This window comes from Phyllobates terribilis, unplaced genomic scaffold (assembly GCF_046119375.1).
Source record: "Phyllobates terribilis strain yellow unplaced genomic scaffold, ASM4611937v1 Scaffold_322__1_contigs__length_2175068, whole genome shotgun sequence".
NCBI classification, from domain to species: Eukaryota; Metazoa; Chordata; class Amphibia; order Anura; family Dendrobatidae; genus Phyllobates; species Phyllobates terribilis.
In genome coordinates, this window is record NW_027363082.1 from 1,224,575 (window position 1) to 1,245,062 (window position 20,488).

The following is a 20,488-nucleotide window of genomic DNA, read 5'->3' on the forward strand; positions in this document are numbered from 1 at the left end:
AGGAAAAAAAAAACAAAAAAAAAAGACACTTTTTTTCTCTGTGTGTTTTTGGGCGTGGGCCTTTTTTTTTTCCTTTCTCCCCTGGTTTGGGTTCAGTTGCAGAGCTCGCAGAGCAGTTACGCTCTCTGTTTCTGGAGGTGAATGACCTCCGCTGTAATGTTAAACAGCAGCATAGGTGGCTTCAGGTTGCCAATGTTGGGTCTCTGCATGTAGGCCTGCCCAGCCTGAACCCAAGGTTGCCCTCCCGGACAGGTATTCTGGAGGTAGGGACAAGTTTTTTGTATTCAAGGAGGCATGCAAATTGTATTTTGAACTTCGTCCTTATTCCTCCTGAAATGAGGAGCAACGGATTGGAATTGTGATCTCTCTACTGCAGGGAGATCCTCAGTCGTGGGCGTTTTCTTTACCCCAGGACTTGGTTTGTCTCCAGTCTTTGGAGGTTTTTTTTGAGGCTCTGTCCCTCATCTATGATGACCCTGACCGAGTCGCCTTGGCTGAGTCGGTTAGTGTAAATGTACAATTCGGAATTCTGTATATGGGCAACGGATTCCAAATGGAATGACTCAGCCCTTAGAAGTCAATTTTGTGAGGGGCTTTCTGAAAGGTTGAAAGATACCTGAAACCCCTCAGTCCTTGGAGGCTGCCATGCCGTTGGCCATACGTCTTCAGAGATGCCTTTGGGATAGACGAGTGATACCACCTTCTCCGAGGCCTTCTGGTCGGGGTTGTGTACCTCTGCAGGGGGAGCAGTCTAGGGGTGTACCAGTACTGGGCTAGGTGGAGGAACCCATGCAGTTAGGGCGTATCTCTGCATCATACATCTCCCTGAAGATTTGCAAGAAAAAAGGCGTATTTTTTTTGTGGGAAAAAGGGACATTTTGTTGGGACCTGTCCTTCAATTCCTAAGCAAAAGGAGACTCGATTAACTCTTGGTAGTCTGAAGTTGGATAACCAAGAGCACATAGTGTGGTTGCTGACTTTGCCAGGCTAGTTAAACCTTGTGTCTGTTCACTTGGCAAACATGAAGGATTTCATTGCGGCAAGTCTGGAGAAGGGACATATCAGACCCCCATCTTCGTCCGTGGCGGCAGGGTTCTTCTTTGTGAAGAAAAAAGATGACTGTCTACATCCCTGTTTAGATTTACGGGCATTAAATCAAATTACTATCCGTGGTCCATACCCTCTTCCTCTGATTCCTGATTTGTTCATCCAGGTTGTGGGAGCTAAGGTAGTCTCCAAGTCGGATTCAAGGGGAGCCTCCAATCTGGTTAGAATCAGAGAGGGGGAAGTCCAGAGCTGTAAAGTCGAGGTCGGTGATCATTTTGGTGGAGTCGGAATTGTAGTCGGTATAAAATGCAGGGCTGTGGAGTCGGTAAACCAAACCTTCGACTCCAACTCCGACTCCTCAATTTCCATGACACCCACTCCAACTCCGACTCCACGATTCCATCGTATATTGCTTTGGAATTCCTAACTAAATAAACCATCATTTCTCTCCCTAGCTCAGCAGCACCTCTCCCTACTCTGCCTGTCTGAAGGGTAGGGTCTTTATGACCGACAAGTCTTGAATCTGGAATTTCTATGAACAATAAAATATTTCAGTCTATGTGAAGAAGCCAGTGCCAGGTCCTACTTGTGCACCGAAGTATACCCAGAAGTGTAGTGTTTGGTATCATAAGTATTTTTTCTCAGGAGTTGGAGCCAAAACCAGGAGTGGGTGATAAATGAAGAATTTGTGCTTTTGTTTCTATTATACCTTTTCTTTGATTGTTCTTCACCTGGTTTTGACACCCACTCCTGAAAAAATATACTGACCGAATACTGACCAAATACTGATAGTGGGGCCGTGGCCAAATACGGATAGTGGGGCTATGGCCTAAGGCCAAGGATTGAAACTCACAATTTAATCATTGAATTCGGGTTTTTTCTTTTTGTCCCATTGCCACAGGTATATAAAATCCAGCACCTAAATATGCAGCCTGCCCCTTCAAACATTTGTGAAAGATTGACTCATTTTAAAGAGCATCCTGAATTCAGCATGTTTCTGTAAGGCCTCATACCCATATGTGAGAAAAAAAAGGTCCGTATTCTAGACCGAAGAAACGGACGAGTGCCATGCGAGTGTCATGCGACTGCTATGCGATTTTTCACACCTAGCATCCGTATGGCATCTATATACAATGCGTTTTTTTTCTCTGCAGCTATTATTCTGCAATCACTTACAGGATCATTTACAGTGTTCTGTGCTACAGAATGGTAATGTATCCGTAAAAATCAGATGGCATACAGATGGTCCTCATGCCGTCCGTTTTTTTTTCTCGCACCTATTGACTTGCATTGGCGAGTCTCGTCCGAGATACGCGGCAATATGCAGCATGCTGCGATTTTTTTTCTCAGTTCGATTTCAGCTGAGAAAAAAAATCGCAAATTAGATGTAACCCATTGATTAACATTGGTCAGAGTGCAATCCGATTTTTTATCGGATTGCACTCTTCCGTTTTTCTCGCAAGTGAGCCCTAATAACATGTTGTCACAAGTCAGTTCATGAAAGTCCAAAACAGACATGGTTGGGTGAGTTTGGAGTGGAAGAACTTGACTGACCTCAACTCTATCAGATACATTTTGGTTGAACTAGAGATTACAAGCCAGGTCCTCTTGTCCAACATCAGTCGCTAACCTGATAAATTCTCTTCTGGATGAATAGATAAAAAATTGCACACACAAAAAAAAAGTTTTTTTTAAAATGCCTTCCAAATGCGTGGGAGCTGTAATATTTGCAAAACGAGATCAACTCCATATTAATGACCATGCATTTAGAATGGAATATCATAAAAGCTCCTTTGGGATTAATGTGTATGTGTCCCAATTGTTTTATCCCAATAGTGTGTAATAGGTTCTGCATGTGTAAATCTTAAGGTGAATGAGAATTATAATCAGTTTTTGTATAAATTGTAGGAAACTATAAACAAAAAGAAAAAGCAAAAAAAACAGTCCATTGGAAGACGCCGGTAACAGATAATGAAGATGAGGAGGTGCAGCCAAGGTAAGCAAGAAATATGGCTATCATTCCGGTATTGTTACATTGTAGTATAAGGCTCTGTTCACATGTCCAGTAGTTATTTCCATTTTTGGATCCATTTGATATGATAAAAATGGAAATATTCAATGCAAAATTATGTCATTTAAATAGGGACGAGAATGTCTTAAATTGTCTTCTTTTTTTACTGCAGTCCATTTTTTTAGCATGATAAATGTGAGGAGCTGCCCATTTTCTAAAGACTATGATACTTTTCCAGCAACGGACCACCATTTTTGTTAATATTATTATTGTGTTTTATTAGTGATTTACTTGTCATGTTTTATATAGTTCTGCTAACTTGTCAGTGTGTACACTAGATTCACTTGTAAAATGTCCAGCATTCCACTAATCTGTATCTCAGGACATCTTTATCACAGGAGTCCATTGTTTCAACAGCCAATGGTCTCATTAGTGGATTGAGACACAGTGGAGCCGTCATCACAGGGGGTCTTACATATTTTCTCAAATGAAGGCTTCTAGAATATTCTTCATTGCTTTTGGCTTACAGTGAATGCTTGAGTGGGAGGGTGATCACTTCTGTGCTGGGAGGTGGCTGACCCCAGAGATGTAGAGAAAAAGACATGTTTTAGTGGGAGAGTTGATGGAAGGACACTGGAGAGATAGGACCTATGGCTGTGGCAGAAGAGATGATGGATGGATGGCTTGTGGAGTGTTGGAGCTCAGTTATCAACTGATCCCAGGTTGAGAACTTAAGGACTGAGAGAACTGTATTTTGGCCATTTACTTGGAATGCAAAATTATGTCATTTAAATGGGGACAAGAATGTCTTAAATTGTCTTCTTTTTTTACTGCAGTCCATTTTTTTAGCATGATAAAAGTCAGTGGTACATGGATCTTAATGGATGTCATCTGCCGTGCCACCTGTTAACTAATTGTTTTTTAGAACTGTGAATGCCCAGAACACTGGAGGTGTTCAGAGACACTTGTAGTAAATTTGTAGCAAGCTGTAAATGTTTTGTGCTACATGTTTTCCCAGACATTCGTGCCTGAATACGCCTGGGAAGAAAAGGAGAAGAGGATGTATAATATATATGTATATATACAGTACAGACCAAAAGTTTGGACACACCTTCTCATTTAAAGATTTTTCTGTATTTTCTTGACTATGAAAATTGTACATTTACACTGAAGGCATCAAAACTATGAGTTAACACATGTGGAATTATATACTTAACAAAAAAGTGTGAAACAACTGAAAATATGTGAGATTTCTTGCTTTATAAATGGGGTTGGCACCATCAGTTGTGTTGTGCAGAAGTCTGGTGGATACACAGCTGATAGTCCTACTGAGTAGACTGTTAGCTGCTTTTTTCTTGCCATAATACAAATTCTAAGTAAAGAAAAACGAGTGGCCATCATTACTTTAAGAATTGAAAGTCAGTCAGTCCGAAAAATTGGGAAAACTTTGAAAGTGTCCCCAAGTGCAATTGCAAAAACCATCAAGCGGTACAAAGAAACTGGCTCACATGAGGACCGCCCCAGGAAAGGAAGACCAAGAGTCACCTCTGCTTCTGAGGATAAGTTTATCCGAGTCACCAGCCTCAGAAATCGCAGGTTAACAGCAGCTCAGATTAGAGACCAGGTCAATGCCACACAGAGTTCTACCAGCAGACACATCTCTTCAACAACTGTTAAGAGGAGACTTTGTGCAGCAGGCCTTCATGGTAAAATAGCTGCTAGGGAACCACTGCTAAGGACAGGCCACAAGCAGAAGAGACTTGTTTGGGCTAAAGAACACAAGGAATGGACATTAGACCAGTGGAAATCTGTGCTTTGGTCTGATGAGTCCAAATTTGAGATCTTTGGTTCCAACCACCATGTCTTTGTGTGACGCAGAAAAGATGAACAGATGGACTCTACATGCCTGGTTCCCACCGTGAAGCATGGAGGAGGAGGTGTGATGGTGTAGGGGTGCTTTGCTGGTGACAATGTTGGGGATTTATTCAAAATTGAAGGCATACTGAACCAGCATGGCTACCACAGCATCTTGCAGCGGCATGCCATTCCATCCGGTTTGCGTTTAGTTGGACCATCATTTATTTTTCAACAGGACAATGACCCCAAACACACCTCCAGGCTGTGTAAGGGCTATTTGACCAAGAAGGAGAGTGATGGGGTGCTACGCCAGATGACCTGGCCTCCACAGTCTCCAGACCTGAACCCAATCGAGATTGTTTGGGGTGAGCTGGACCGCAGAGTGAAGGCAAAAGGGCCAACAAGTGCTAAGCATCTCTGGGAACTCCTTCAAGATTGTTGGAAGACCATTTCCGGTGACTACCTCTTGAAGCTCATCAAGAGAATGCCAAGATTGTGCAAAGCAGTCATCAAAGCAAAAGGTGGCTACTTTGAAGAACCTAGAATATAAGACATATTTTCAGTTGTTTCACACTTTTTTGTTAAGTATATAATTCCACATGTGTTAATTCATAGTTTTGATGCCTTCAGTGTGAATGTACAATTTCCATAGTCAAGAAAATACAGAAAAATCTTTAAATGAGAAGGTGTGTCCAAATTTTTGGTCCATACTGCATATACAGGTGCATCTCACTAAATAAGAATATTATCAAAATATTAATTTATTTCAGTCTTTCAATACAAAAAGTGAAACTCCTATATTATATGGAGTCATTACGAACAGAGTGATCTATTTCAAGTGTTTATTTCTGTTAATGCTGATGATTATGGCTTACAGCCAATGAAAGCACAAAAGTCATTATCTCAGTAAATTAGAATACTTTATAACAACAGCTTGATAAATGTTTTTAAAATCTGAAATGTTTCCCTACTGAAATGTGTGTTCACTAAATGCACTCAATACTTGGTCGGGGCTCCTTTTGCATCAATTACTGCATCACTGTGGCGTGGCATGGAGGCGATCAGCCTGTGGCACTGCTGAGGTGTTATGGAAGCCCACTATGCTTTGATAGCAGCCTTCAGCTCGTCTGCATTGTTGGTTCTGGTGTCTCTCATCTTCCTCTTGACAAGGTCTGACGAGTTTACTGGCCAATCAAGCACAGTGATACTGTTGTTTTTAAACCAGGTATTGGTACTTTTGGCAGTGTGGACAGGTGCCAAGTCCTGCTGGAGAATGAAATTTCCTTCTACCAAATTTTGTTAGAAAAGTGAAGCATGAAGTGCTCTTAATTTCCTGGTAGATGGCTGTGCTGACTTCAGTCTGGATAAAACACAGTAGACCTACACCAGCAGATGACATGGCTCCCCAAACCATCACTGATTGTGGAAACTTCACACTAGACCTCAAGCAGCTTGGATTGTGTGCCTCTTCACTTTTCTTCCAGACTCTGGGACCTTGATTTCCAAATGAAAATTGGAACGCTGGGACCCTCTGCTGTGTGTCAATGACTGCCTTCTGCGTTCAAGTCAGCAGTCTTCCCTATGATTGTGGAGCCTACTTAAACAGACTAAAGGCCCCGTCACACTAAGCGATGCAGCAGCGATCCCGACAACGATACGACCTGTCAGGGATCGTTGCTGCATCGCTAATACATCGCTGGTGAGCTGTCAAACAGGCAGGCTCACCAGCGATGAGGGGAGCAGCGATATCGTGGAAAGAATCGTTCCACGATGTCCTGCTCCCGTTACCAGCCTGCTGCTTAAGCAGGAGCAGGCTGGTAACTATGGTAAATATCGGGTTACTAAGTGCGCGTGTGCCCCTAGTAACCCGCTGTTTACCATGGATACCACTGTGCTACGGTGCGCTGGAGCCTCCGCTCAACGTAGCAGAGTGGTATCTATGGTAAACAGCGGGTTACTGAGTGCGCGCGTGCCCCTAGTAACCCGATATTTACCATGGTTACCAGCCAGATCGTTGGTCCCGCTGGTCACACACAGCGATGTGTGCTGGCCAGCGGGAGGCCAACGACCAAAAAATGGTCCAGGACACTTTGCAACGATCAGCGACCTCACAGCAGGGGCCTGATCGTTGCAAAGTGTCACACATAGCGACATCGCTGGTGAGGTCGCTGGTGAGTCACCAAAACCGTGACACAGCAGCGATCTCGCTAGCGATATCGCTTAGTGTGACGGGGCCTTAAGGGACCTAAACGCTTAGGAAGCCTTTGCAGGTGTTTTTTGTTAATTCTTTTAATTTACTGAGATAATTACTTACGTGTTTTCATTGGCTTTAACCCATAATAATCAACATTAACAGAAATAAACACAAATAAGTCACTCTGTTTGTAATGACTCTACATAATATGAGTTTCACTTTTTGGATTGAAGAACTGAAATAAATTTACTTTTTGATATTCTAATTTAGTGAGATGCACATGTATGTGTATATATACACTGCTCAAAAAAATAAAGGGAACACTTAAACAACACAATGTAACTCCAAATCAATAAATCTTCTGTGAAATCTACCTGTCCAGTAATGAAGCAACACTGATCTGATTGTGAATCAATTTCTCCTGCTGTTGTGCAAATGGAACAGACAACTGGTAGAAATAGGCAATTAGCAAGATACTCCCTATAAAAGAGTGGTTCTGCAGGTGGTGACCACAGACCATTTCTCTGTTCTCATCCTTTTTGGCTGTTGTTTTGGTCACTTTTTCATTTTGCCATTGCTCTCATCCCTAGAGGTACCGTAGCATGAGGCGGTATCTACAGTACAACCCACAGAAGTTGCTCAGGTAGTGCAGTTCATCCAGGATGGCACATCAATGCGAGCTGTGGCAAGAAGGGTAGCTGTGTGTGTCAGCACAGTGTCCAGAGCATGGAGCAGATACCAGGAGATGTGGAGGGAGCCATAGGATTGCAACAACCCAGCAGCAGGACCGTTACCTCCTCCTTTGTGCAAGGAGGAACAGGAGGAGCTCTGCAAAATGACCTCCAGCAGTTCACAGATGTCCATGTGTCTGCACAAACGGTTAGAAACCGACTCCATGAGGGTGGTATGAGGGCCCGACGTCCACAGATGGGGGTTGTGCTCACAGCCCAACACCGTGCAGGACGCTTTGCATTTGCCAGAGAACACCAGGATTGGCAAAGTCGCCACTGGCGCTCTGTGCTCTTCACAGATGAAAGCAGGTTCACACTGAGCACATGTGACAGACGTGACAGATTCTGGAGACGCCATGGAGAGAGATCTGTTGCCTGCAACATCCTTCAGCATGACTGGTTTGGCTGTGGGTCAGTAATGATGTGGGGTGGCATTTCTTTTGAGGGCCGCACAGCCCTCCATGTGCTCGCCAGAAGTAGCCTGACTGCCATTAGGTACCAAGATGAGATCCTCAGACCCCTTGTGAGACCATATGCTAGTTCAGTTGGCCCTGGGTTCCATCTAATGCAGGACAATGCCAGACCTCATGTGGCTTGAGTGTGTCAGCAGTTCCTGCAAGATGAAGGCATTGAAGCTATGGACTGGCCCGCCCATTCCCCAGACCTGAATCTGATTGAGCACATCTGGAACATCATGTCTCGCTCCATCCACCAATGTCACGTTGCACCACAGACTGTCCAGGAGTTGGCAGATGCTGTAGTCCAGGTCTGGGAGGAGATCCCACAGGAGACCATCCGCAACCTCATCCGGACCATGCCTAGGCGTTGTAGGGAGGTCATACAGGCACGTGGAGGCCACACACAATACTGAGCCTCATTTTGACTTGTTTTAAGGACATTATATCAAAGATGATACAACGAGTAATCAGTTAGGAAAAGACACTGTAGTGCTGTCATACATGTATATGTTTTATAAAGCAAAAGAAAATAGTATATAAGAAGAGTTTAAGTGAAAAAATATACAACGTATACCTCAGATATATTGTGTTCAGGAAAGCTACTGTTTACTCGTTGTATCATGAAATGATGTGTTTATATGTTATAAAATATGACATTGTTTCTGTATAGATCCTCATCCCTGATGAAAATCATGTTATGATTGAAACCATCGTCGGATTTTTTCTTTTGGATCAAATGAATAAAAGGATCTTCTTTTTGCATATTATCTCCTTGTCTTCCAGGATAGTATATTATATATTGGACATCTTTTTCCTGAGCACCAGAATATTATCGGTTGAACACAGCCTTATCCTCTATTATTACCATCATTTTATAGACGGTCATCTTGGCTAGCTCATACATAAATATGACTTGTAACTATGTAGTATATGATTTGTTACACAGAGTCCCGTCAAGTCACTGCTTAGTTATTGTTTTGCTCCAAAAAATCAACATTTTAATTTTTATTCAAGGACAGAAATCCTTAAAGAAGTCGTCCTCTACTTTCACATTGATGCCCCATCCGTAGGGCATCAACAATTAAAAACACAAGAAATGCACTGTACAAGACCACAACATTATACTCTCATGGTCAATCCTCAATTCATATTATAATTAAAATATCGCAGAATGCAAAAATACCCCACAGCAAACCCAAGACAGTATATCAATGCCAAAGTAGTGGACAACCCCTTTAACTGTATTGACTGAACAGTACCATTATATGCCACCATAACATTACTAAATATGTAACTGTAACGAATACTGCCATATAGCTAGTAAATTATAAAATAATACTTTTCTAACATGACTTTAGCACCACCATACTGTAACTGAAAAGCAACATCATATTGTGACTTGATTGCTTGGGGGCTCAGCAGTTGGATCCCCAGCAATCAGTATGTTGTCACTTAATTCTAATTCTCATATAGAAGTTGGCTAAACCTATAATTTGGTCTTGAATCGGTTGACTATCTAATGTCTGTGGGGGCAGGGCTGATTGTAGCTTTTTTGTTGCCAGACGTGAATATTCAAGTGTCACTGCTCCCAGCAGTTCAATATAAACCTGTAATGAATAGACACAATTCCATCATTGTTTTTTTTGGAGTTTTGCTTTTAAGATATTGATTGTGTGGTAAAAGTGACATGTGAACATGATTCTGCAGGTCATTGCAATTACAGCAGTACCAAACTATCATAGATTTTTACTTTTTGTAAAAAAAAAATGAAGATTTGGTTTGTGATGCCATTTTTGAAGACCTGTTATATTTTTATTCTTCTGTTCATAGAGCTATGTGAGGGCTGTTTCTTGCTTTGTAAGTTGAAATATTTATTGAAATCAATTCAGAGTGCAGAGAACATTTTGATGGCTTTTTGCTGCATTTTTAGGTGTGAAAAAGCAGTTCTATTACTTTTTTTCTCTGTACTGTATGGCTAGGTTGACACATGTTGGGTTTTTCAGTGTTTTTTGCTGCAGATTTTTATGCAAATTTTCAGCTGCATTTTGCAGTACCAGCAAAGTCTATAAGAAACCAGAATTCTCTATTCACACATCTTTTTTTTGCGTAATTTGGGCCTTGGTTGGGTTTTGGAAAATAGAGCATGTCACTTCTTTTAGCGTTTTTCCACCCATAGGAAGTAATGGGTGGGGAAAAAAATGCTGAAAAAACGCAGGTAACGTTTTTTCAGCGGTTTTGATGGCAAAATAGAATGGGGTTCTTTTTTCACAGAACTTTATGTACATGCATAAATAGAGTGTGGGGTTTTTACTCACTTGGGTGTGTCAGGAGGCAAACAGGAAGCATTTTCCTTTAAATGTTCGTGTCAGTTTATTACTTCATAAACCAGGCAAAAGCAAAGGAATACAAACATCCTTTAGTTCAGGCAAAAACAAAGTAAAGAGTCCTTAAGGCAAAGTTTCTGCTTAGCCAGTCGTGTGGGCACACAGGCTGGATAGCATCCCGTTCTCTGGCTCAGTCAGGAGACCACAATACACAAGAGGCCTACTCCCTCCAAACACACAGACCATGTGCCAAACAACGGTCTCCATTTTATAGCTTAACCACACCCAGAGATGAGGTATGTGGCTAGCTAGACCCGCCCATCTCTCCAACTACCCGTAACCCGGGCCAAACAGTCTTATTAGTGCTTATGTGCACTAGAGCAACATTCTGGGTTATGTCACAGAGGACAGACATCTCTTTGATACATACCTCCCATCAACTATGTGTTCATTAGCTACCTTACATACCCCCCCCTCTGCCTATTTCAGTGGGGCTTGGCACCTTCTACTACTTGACAAGGGATTCTCGAGAGGGCATCGGCATTACCATGTACAGTTGTGCTCAAAAGTTTACATACCTCGGCAGAATTTTTGCTTTCTTGGCCTTGTTTCAGACAATATGAATGATAACAAAAAAACTTTTTCTCCACTCATGGTTATTGTTTGGGTGAAGCCATTTATTGTCAAACTACTGTGTTTTCTCTTTTTAAATCTTAATAACAACCAAAAACATCCAAATGACCCTGATCAAAAGTTCACATACCCTGGTGATTTTGGTCTTTTAACATGCACAGAATTTGTCACAAATGGGTTTGAATGGCTACTAAAGGTAACATCCTCACCTGTGACCTGTTTGCTTGTAATCAGTATGTGTGCATAAAAGCTGAGTGAGTTTCTGGGATCCAGACAGACTCTTGCATCTTTCATTCAGCCACTGACGTTTGTGGATTGTGAGTTATGGGGAAAGCAAAAGAATTGTCAATGCATCTATGGGAAACGGTAGTTAACTGTATAACACAGGAAAGGAACACAAAGAGATATCCAGGGAATTGATAATGCCAGTCAGCAGCATTCAAACTGTGATTAACAAATGGATAATCAGGGGCTTTGTAAAAACCAAGCCACGGTCAGGTAGACCAACAAAAATTTCGGCCACAACTGCTAGGAAAATTGTTCGGGATGCAAAGAAAAACCCACAAATAATAGCTGAAATTCAGCACTCTCTGAAAACTAGCGGTTTGGCTGTTTCAAGATGTACAATAAGGAGGCACTTGAAGAAAAGTGGACTGCCGGGTTGAGTCACCAGAAGAAATCCATTACTGCGCAAATGCCATAAAGTATCTCGCCTACAATACGCCAAACAGCAAAGAGACAAACCTCAAAACTTCTGGACCAAGGTAATTTGAAGTGATGAGACCAAAATTGAACTCTTTGACCACAACCATAAACGTTACATTTGGAGATAGGTCAACAAGGCCTATGATGAAAGGAACACCATTCCTACTGTAACGCATGGAGGTAGCTAGCTGATGTTTTGGGGATGTGAGAGCTACAAAGGCACAGGAAACTTGGTAAAAGTTGAAGGAAAGTTGAATGCAGCACCTTATCATAAAATACTAGAGGCAAATTTGCACTCATCAGCCCGGAAGCTGCGCATGGGAGGTACTTGGACGTTCCAACATGACAATGATCCAAAACACAAGGCCAAGTCGACCTGTCATTGGCTACTGCAGAACAAAGTGAAGATTCTGGAGTGGCCATCTCAGTCTCCTGACCTCAATATCATTAAGCCTCTCTGGGGAGATCTGAAACGCACAGTTCATGCTAGATAACCCAGGAATTTACAGGAACTGGAGGCTTTTTGCCAAGAAGAATGGGCAGCTTTACCATGTGAGAACATAAAGAATCTCATCCACAACTACCACAAAAGACTTCAAGCTGTCATTGATGGTAGGGGGGGGCAATACACGGTATTAAGAACTGGGTTATGTGAACTTTTGATCAGGGTCATTTGGATGTTTTTGGTTGTCATTAAGATTTAAAAAGAGAGCACAGTAGTTTGACAATAAGTGGCTTCACCCAACCAATAACCATGAGTGGAGAAAAAGTTTTTTTGTTATCATTCATATTCTCTGAAACAAGGCCAAGTAAGCAAAAATTTTGCCGGGGTATGTAAACTTTTGAGCACAACTATAGCTTCGCTGCTCTATGTTCTACCTGGAAGTTGAAATCCTGTAGGGCTAAAAACCAGCGGGTGACCCTAGCGTTTTTTCCTTTTTTTCCCCTTCATTCATCTGAGTGGGGCATGGTCGAATACAAATCTAAACTTTCGTGCGATAGTACCGTAACGTGTCCACCACCCACTTTATGGCCAAGCACTCTTTCTCTATGATAGAATAATTTTTCTCGCATGAGTACAGCTTCCCACTCAGGTAGAGAACAGGGTGCACCTCCCTGTGTATCTCCTGGGAAAGGACTGCTCCTAATGTGACATCTGATGTTTCTGTTTGGAGTATAAATTTTTTCTTGAAGTTGGGGGCAACCAGAACCGGTTGCCTACACAGAGCCACTTTCATTTCTTGAAAGGCCGTCTCCGCCTCTACAGTCCATTTGGCCATGGCTCATTTTGTTCCCTTAATGAGATCAGTCAGGGGTGCGGCCATCATGACGAAGTTTGGGATGAACCTCCTGTAGTATCGCACGATTCCCAGAAAGGTTCTAACTTGCTTCCTCGACAGTGGTTTCGGCCAAGCTTGGATTGGTTCCAATTTAGTGATTTGGGGTTTGATCTCGCCTCTACTCACTACATATCCCAGGTATTTGACTACTACTTTCCCCATGGCACAATTTTTTCAGATTTATTGACAACCCCGCCTTCTTTCGAGCATCAAACACCACCTGGACCTTTTCCAGATGACTTTTCCAGTCCAGTTTGCAATATCATCCAGGTACAGTTAGGTGCATATATATTTGGACAGAGACAACATTTTTCTAATTTTGGTTCTAGACATTACCACAATGAATTTTAAACAAAACAATTCAGATGCAGTTGAAGTTCAGACTTTCAGCTTTCATTTGAGGGTATCCACATTAAAATTGGATGAAGGGTTTAGGAGTTTCATCTCCTTAACATGTGCCACCCTGTTTTTAATAGGACCAAAAGTAATTGGACAATTGACTCCAAGGCTATTTCATGGACAGGTGTGGGCAATCCCTTTCTTATGTCATTTTCAATTAAGCAGATAAAAGGCCTGGAGTTGATTTGAGGTGTGCAGCTTGCATTTGGAAGGTTTTGCTGTGAAGTAAACATGCGGTCAAAGGAGCTCTCCATGCAGGTGAAACAAGCCATCCTTAGGCTATGTGCCCACGATGCAGAAATGAAGCAGAAAATTTCTGCAGCATTTCTGCATCTCCCTGGCAGAAAAAACGCATGCAGATTGTGCATGCGTTTTTCCTGCCAGGGACATGCGGAAATGAAGCGTTGTTCATTTGCATTTCCGCATGCGGGTGTCAAGCGCTTTCCAAGTGATTTTAGCATCACTTGGAAAGTGCTTGACAACTAGGTCACACTATATAAATCCATGCAACCGGCATGGATTTATATAGTGTGACCGTAAAGAATGTTAAAAATAAAAAATAAATCTTTACTTACCTTCCGATGGCCCCTGGTGTCTTGCTGCGCTCATGTGCTGGCTGCCGGCACATCGCGGGACACTGTACTGAAGGATCTGCCGTGACATGACTGCCCTTCGCGATCTGCTCGCTAGCACAGGGAAGGAGTCCGGGGGCCGTCGGAAGGTGAATATAATCTTTATTTTTTATTTTATTCTTTTTTTTTACAAGTTTTATGGTACCTGGGTCCGGAGGAGAGTCTCCTCTTCTCCACACCCGGGTACCATCCGCACATTAGAACGCATGGAATGCGCATGTACAGATGCAGTGATGCGTTTTTCATGCTTTCTAATGCAAGTCAATGGCAGCGAAAACGCAGCGCTTCCGCAAAATTAATGGACATGCTGCGGATTTTTGAGCGCAGCATAAACGCTGCGGAAAAATCCACAGCATGGGCATTGAAAGTGCGGAATTGCATTGGTGACCATGAGGGAAGGTTTCCCAAGCGTTTACGCTGCGGAAATTGCGCAGTGTAAATGCTTGAAAAACGCATCGTGGGCACACAGCCTTAAGCTGCAAAAACAGAAAAAAAAAACATCCGAGAAATTGCTACAATATTAGGAGTGGCAAAATCTACAGTTTGGTACATCCTGAGAAAGAAAGAAAGCACTGGTGAACTCATCAATGCAAAAAGACCTGGGCGCCCACGGAAGACAACAGTGGTGGATGATCGCAGAATAATCTCCATGGTGAAGAGAAACCCCTTCACAACAGCCAACCAAGTGAACAACACTCTCTAGGAGGTAGGCGTATCAATATCCAAATCTACCATAAAGAGAAGACTGCATGAAAGTAAATACAGAGGGTTCACTGCACGGTGCAAGCCACTCATAAGCATCAAGAATAAAAAGGCTAGACTGGACTTTTCTAAAAAACATCTAGAAAAGCCAGCACAGTTGTGGAAGAACATTCTTTGGACAAATTAAACCAAGATCAATCTCTACCAGAATGATGGAAAGAGAAAAGTATGGCGAAGGCATGGTATAGCTCATGATCCAAAGCATACCACATAATCTGTAAAACACTGCGGAGGCAGTGTGATCGCTTGAGCATGCATGGCTGCCAGTGGCACTGGGTCACTAGTGTTTATTGATGATGTGACACAGGACAGAAGCAGCCGAATGAATTCTGAAGTATTCAGAGCCATACTGTGTGCTCAGATCCAACCAAATGCAGCCAAACTGATTGGTCGTCGTTTCAGACTACAGATGGACAATGACCCAAAACATAAAGCCAAAGCAACCCAGGAGTTTATTAAAGCAAAGAAGTGGAATATTCTTGAATGGCCAAGTCAGTCACCTGATCTCAACCCAATTGAGCATGCATTTCACTTGTTAAAGACTAAACTTCAGACAGAAAGGCCCACAAACAAACAGCAACTGAAAACCACCGCAGTGAAGGCCTGGCAGAGCATCAAAAAGGAGGAAACACAGCATCTGGTGATGTCCATGAGTTCAAGACTTCAGGCAGTCATTGCCAACAAAAGGTTTTCAACCAAGTACTAGAAATGAACATTTTATTTACAATTATTTCATCTGTCCAATTAATTTTGGTCCCTTTAAAAACAGGGTGGCACATGTTAAGGAGCTGAAACTCCTAAACCCTTCATCCAATTTTAATGTGGATACCCTCAAATGAAAGCTGAAAGTCTGTGAACTTCAACTGCATCTGAATTGTTTTGTTTAAAATTCATTGTGGTAATGTCTAGAACCAAAATTAGAAAAATGTTGTCTCTGTCCAAATATATATGGACCTAACTGTATATCATTAAGTATTTCTTATGGGGTGCAAGGATTCAATCCATGACTCTCTGGAAGGTGTCAGGTGTTCCCTGCAGTCCAAACTGCATCCGAACATATTGGAAGCATCTGTCCGGCATAGATAACTCAGTCTTCTCTTTAGGCTCCCTGTGAAATAGGGATCTGCCAATATTCCTTCATCAACTCCAAGGCGGTTATGTACCTTGCTGGCCCAAGTCTCTAAATCAGCTCATAGACACGCTGTATCGTATATTGGTCGAATTTAGAGACCTCATTCAACTACCGATAGTCATTGCAGATTCTCCATTCGCCATCTCGTTTTGAGACCAGTACAGTTGGGCTCGACCAACTGCTCTTGGATTCCTCAATGACCCTGAGTTTCAGCTTACGACTCACTTCTATGGAGAGCAACTCTCGTCAGGCCTCAGGAATCTGATAGGGCTTCAAGTTCACGCGCACATGAGGTTCCGTCAGAACCTCGTGCTTTATAACCTTTGTGCATCCCGGAAATTTCGAGAACAGATCCCTGTTCTTCTGTAGCAATTCCCGACACTGCTGTTTTTGGTCTTTCATTAGTGTCTCCGCTATTGCGACTCCTCCAACCTCGCCTTCTGGTTTGGCCAACAAGCTCGGAGCTTCAACAGCCTCTCTGTCTTGCCACGGTTTGATGAGATTCACGTGATAGATCTGGTATGGCTTACGTCATCCTGGTTGATGAATCTTATAATTCTCTTCACAAACCTTTTTCACCACCTCATAGTGCTATTGCCACTTGGCCAAGAACTTACTTTCAACAGTAGGAATTAACACAAGGACTCTGTCACCAGGAATGAACTGCCGCACTCTGGCTGATCGGTTGTAGACCCTGACCTGAGCCTCTTGTGCCCGGAGGTGATGTTATTTTATGATGGACATCACCTTCGCAATCCTCTCCTTTATCAGGGCTACATGCTCGATGATGCTCCTCTGGGGTGTGACCTTGGCTTTCCAGGTTTCCTTTGCTACATCCAGGAGACCCCGCAGATGTCTGCTATACAGGAGTTCAAATGGCGAGAACCCAGTAGAGGCCTGTGGAACCTCTCAGATAGAGAACAACGGATACGACAGGAGACAATCCCAGTCTCTGCCATCCTTTTCTATGACCTTCCTCAGCACAGTTTTGTTGAACCTCTCCACGAGGCCATCTGTCTGAGGATGGTATACTGATGTTTTCAGTTGGGAGATTTGCAAGACCTTACGCAATTCCTTCATCACCTTACTCAAAAAGGGTGTTCCCTGGTCGGTCAGGATCTCTGTTGGTAACCCTGTCCGGGAGAAAACATTGACCAACTCGCGAGTTATACTCTTAGCTGAGGAGTTTCTCAGAGGGATCGCTTCAGGATAGCGGGTGGCATAGTCCAAGATGACCAATATATATTGATGCCCACAAGTAGATTTATCGAGGGGACAGACCAAATCCATAGCAATTCTCTCGAACGGCACTTCAATGATGGGCAAAGGCACGAGGCGACTTCGAAAGTGAGAGGTGGGGGCGGATAATCTGGCATGTAGGGCAGGACCTGCAATACTTTACTATTTCCTGGTGAAATCCAGGCCAATAAGGCTTCTGCATGATTCGTTCCTGCATTTTTCCACTCCCAGATGTCCTCCCAAGACATGTCAATGGCCATGTCCAACACCCTTAGTCTGTAGGGCCCTGTACCAATAACTGTTCCACAAGCTCCTCCCTCACTTTCGTAACACGGTACAACTCCCCACTCAGCATTAAATAGAGAAGTCTTGTGTCAGCCCCCGGCTCCTGTGCAATCCCATTCATGACCGTGACATTATTAAAGGCTTCCCTCATAGTTAGGTCCCTATGTTGGGCATATCCAAAATTCTCACTGGTCACCCCTAACTCCGGAATGTCTGACTCAGGAGACACTATCGCCTCATCATCCACAAGAACACAAAAGAGAAATCCGTCTGACTCTGGGTGTGGTGATACCACTTATGCTATGTTCACACACGTTGTTTTTTTCTGCTGAAAATCTGCTGCTAACTTTTCTCTGGCAGGAAAACAGTTGCGTAAAAAACATGCGTATTTGCTGCGGATTTTGTTGCGTGTTTGCTGCGTATTTTTGACCAGCCATTACTTCCTATGGGTTAAAATACGCAGCAAAAACTCAGGTGCGTTTTCTGCGCAGAAACGCTGAAAGAAGTGGCATGTTCTATTTTCCAATTACGCAAGCAAGGCAGAAAATACGCAGCAAACAAAAAGCAACATGTGTGAACAGAGAATTCTGGTTTCTCATAGACTTTGCTGGTACTGCTAGACCCAGCTGAAAATTTTCATAAGAATCTGCTGCAAAATACGCAGCAAAACACAACGTGTGTGAACAAACTGGTTTCTTATCAAAGCAAGCGAGCCCAGAACCCTTCCCCAACAGATCCCAAAACAAACAAAAGTCCCGGCCTATAATGATGGGGTGCAACAAGTCTTGGACAACAGCGACCTCGTGGGACTCAATACCGTGGCCCGTTTCATTGTCCACTCTGGCCGTGGGGAAGTCTTTAGCATCACTATGAATGCTTCTTTCCTGGGATCAGTTGGAGAGGAAATGTGGCCTTCAGAAGTGTCACCAGACTCCCGGAGTCCAGCAGTCCCGTTACCTGCCAACCATTTACCTTCATAGGACATGCTTGTGGCCCCTCGTTGGGTGACAGTTCACACTGCAGGCCAGACACTGCAGTCCATCTGCTCGAGGGTCAGGGGACAACGGGCAGCTATATGGCCTGGGCCGCTGCACTTCCAGTAAATAATTTCACTCGTAGGGACTTTGAGCATTACCTTCCCCGCCCCTTTGGACCTGGGACGTCCCACCCCCTTTTGGGTCTCCGCCCCCTGTATCGAGTGGGCTGCCTTCCCAGGGAGCCCTCAACCCCTTGTTGTCTCTCGACCAGTCCATCTACATTCCGGGGATCACCTTGGGCAAAACAGGTCTTTACTGGCTTCGGCATGGAATGCACAAACCGATCCATCATCACTCGCTTTACCATCAGCGCAGGGGTAGAGAACTCCGGCTGCAGCCATTTTTGACCAGGTGCAAAAGGTCAAACATTTGGGAGCGAGGGGGTTTGTACCGGTAATACTCTCAGCGGTGGACCCACTGTGCCCTGACAGTCAACGTCACCCCCAGGTGAATTTCGGTTTTAAGTTTTCCATATTCCTTGGCGTCCTGCAGAGCTAAGTCATAGTAAGCCTTCTGGGACTCCCCCATCAAGTATGGCACCAGCACTTCTGCCCACTGCTCTGTCTGAAGTTTCTCCCTCTCGGTGACCCTTTCAAATACAGTCAGGAAGGCCTCTGTCATCCCCTGGGTCATTTTCTGTAGGGCTCTCCTTACTGCCTTCCAGATAGAAAAATCGTCCACTGACCTGGTCTTTGCGGTCGCCGTGCCACCGATCGTCTCTGCAAGTAACTTGAACTGCTGCTGCTGTTGATGATACTCATCCTGTTGCTGCTGCTTCTGGAGCTGGATCTGCTGCATCAGCAACTTAGTGGTCTCTTGTTGCACCATTTGTTGCTACTGCATTAATTGCTGGTGTTGCTGATGTTGTGCCTGCTGCGCCTGCACCAAATGTTTCAGCAGGTCCTCCATTTTGTCTGCTGTCACTTGCTGGCTTGTGGCAGACTTCACCCTGAACATGCAGTCTTCCTTTTAGCGGTCACACGTTTCTGCTGGGAATGCTGTCCAAACTACTAACACCAATTGTGGGGTTTCTACTCACTTGTGTTCATCGAGAAGCATTTTCCTTTAAATGTCCATGTCGGTTCATTACTTCATCAACCAGGCAAAAGGAATACAAACAGCCTTTAATTCATGCAAAAACTAAGTAAAAAGTCCTTAAGGCAAAGTCTCTGGTTAGCCAGTCGTGTGGGCACACAGGCTGTGGATAGCATCCCTTTCACTGGCTCAGTCATGAGACCACAACACACAGGAAGCGTTCTCCCTCCAAACACACAGACCATGTGCCAAACACCGGCCTCCTTTTTATATTTTAACCACTCCCAGAGGTGAGGTATGTGGCTAGCTAGACTCGCCCATCTCTTCCAACTACCCGTAACCCGGTCCCAGGTGCACCAAACAGTCCTCTTACTGCTTGCGTGCACTGGAGCAACATTCCGGGTTACATCAGAAGACAGACATCTCTGTGATACATACCTCCCATCAACTATGTGTCCCTTAGCCACCTTACAAGAGACAGTAGGACTGTTAAAAAAAACGCACAAAAAATACAGTAAAACCTGCATTTTTGACACAGCTGATTTCCTGCCAGAGACTAGGTTTTGCTGCAGATTTGTGACGCTGAAAAACCAGACGTGTGAACAGAGCTTATGTGTTTTTATGCATATGGACATAACAAAATATTTTTAATTGTGTATTTTATTTT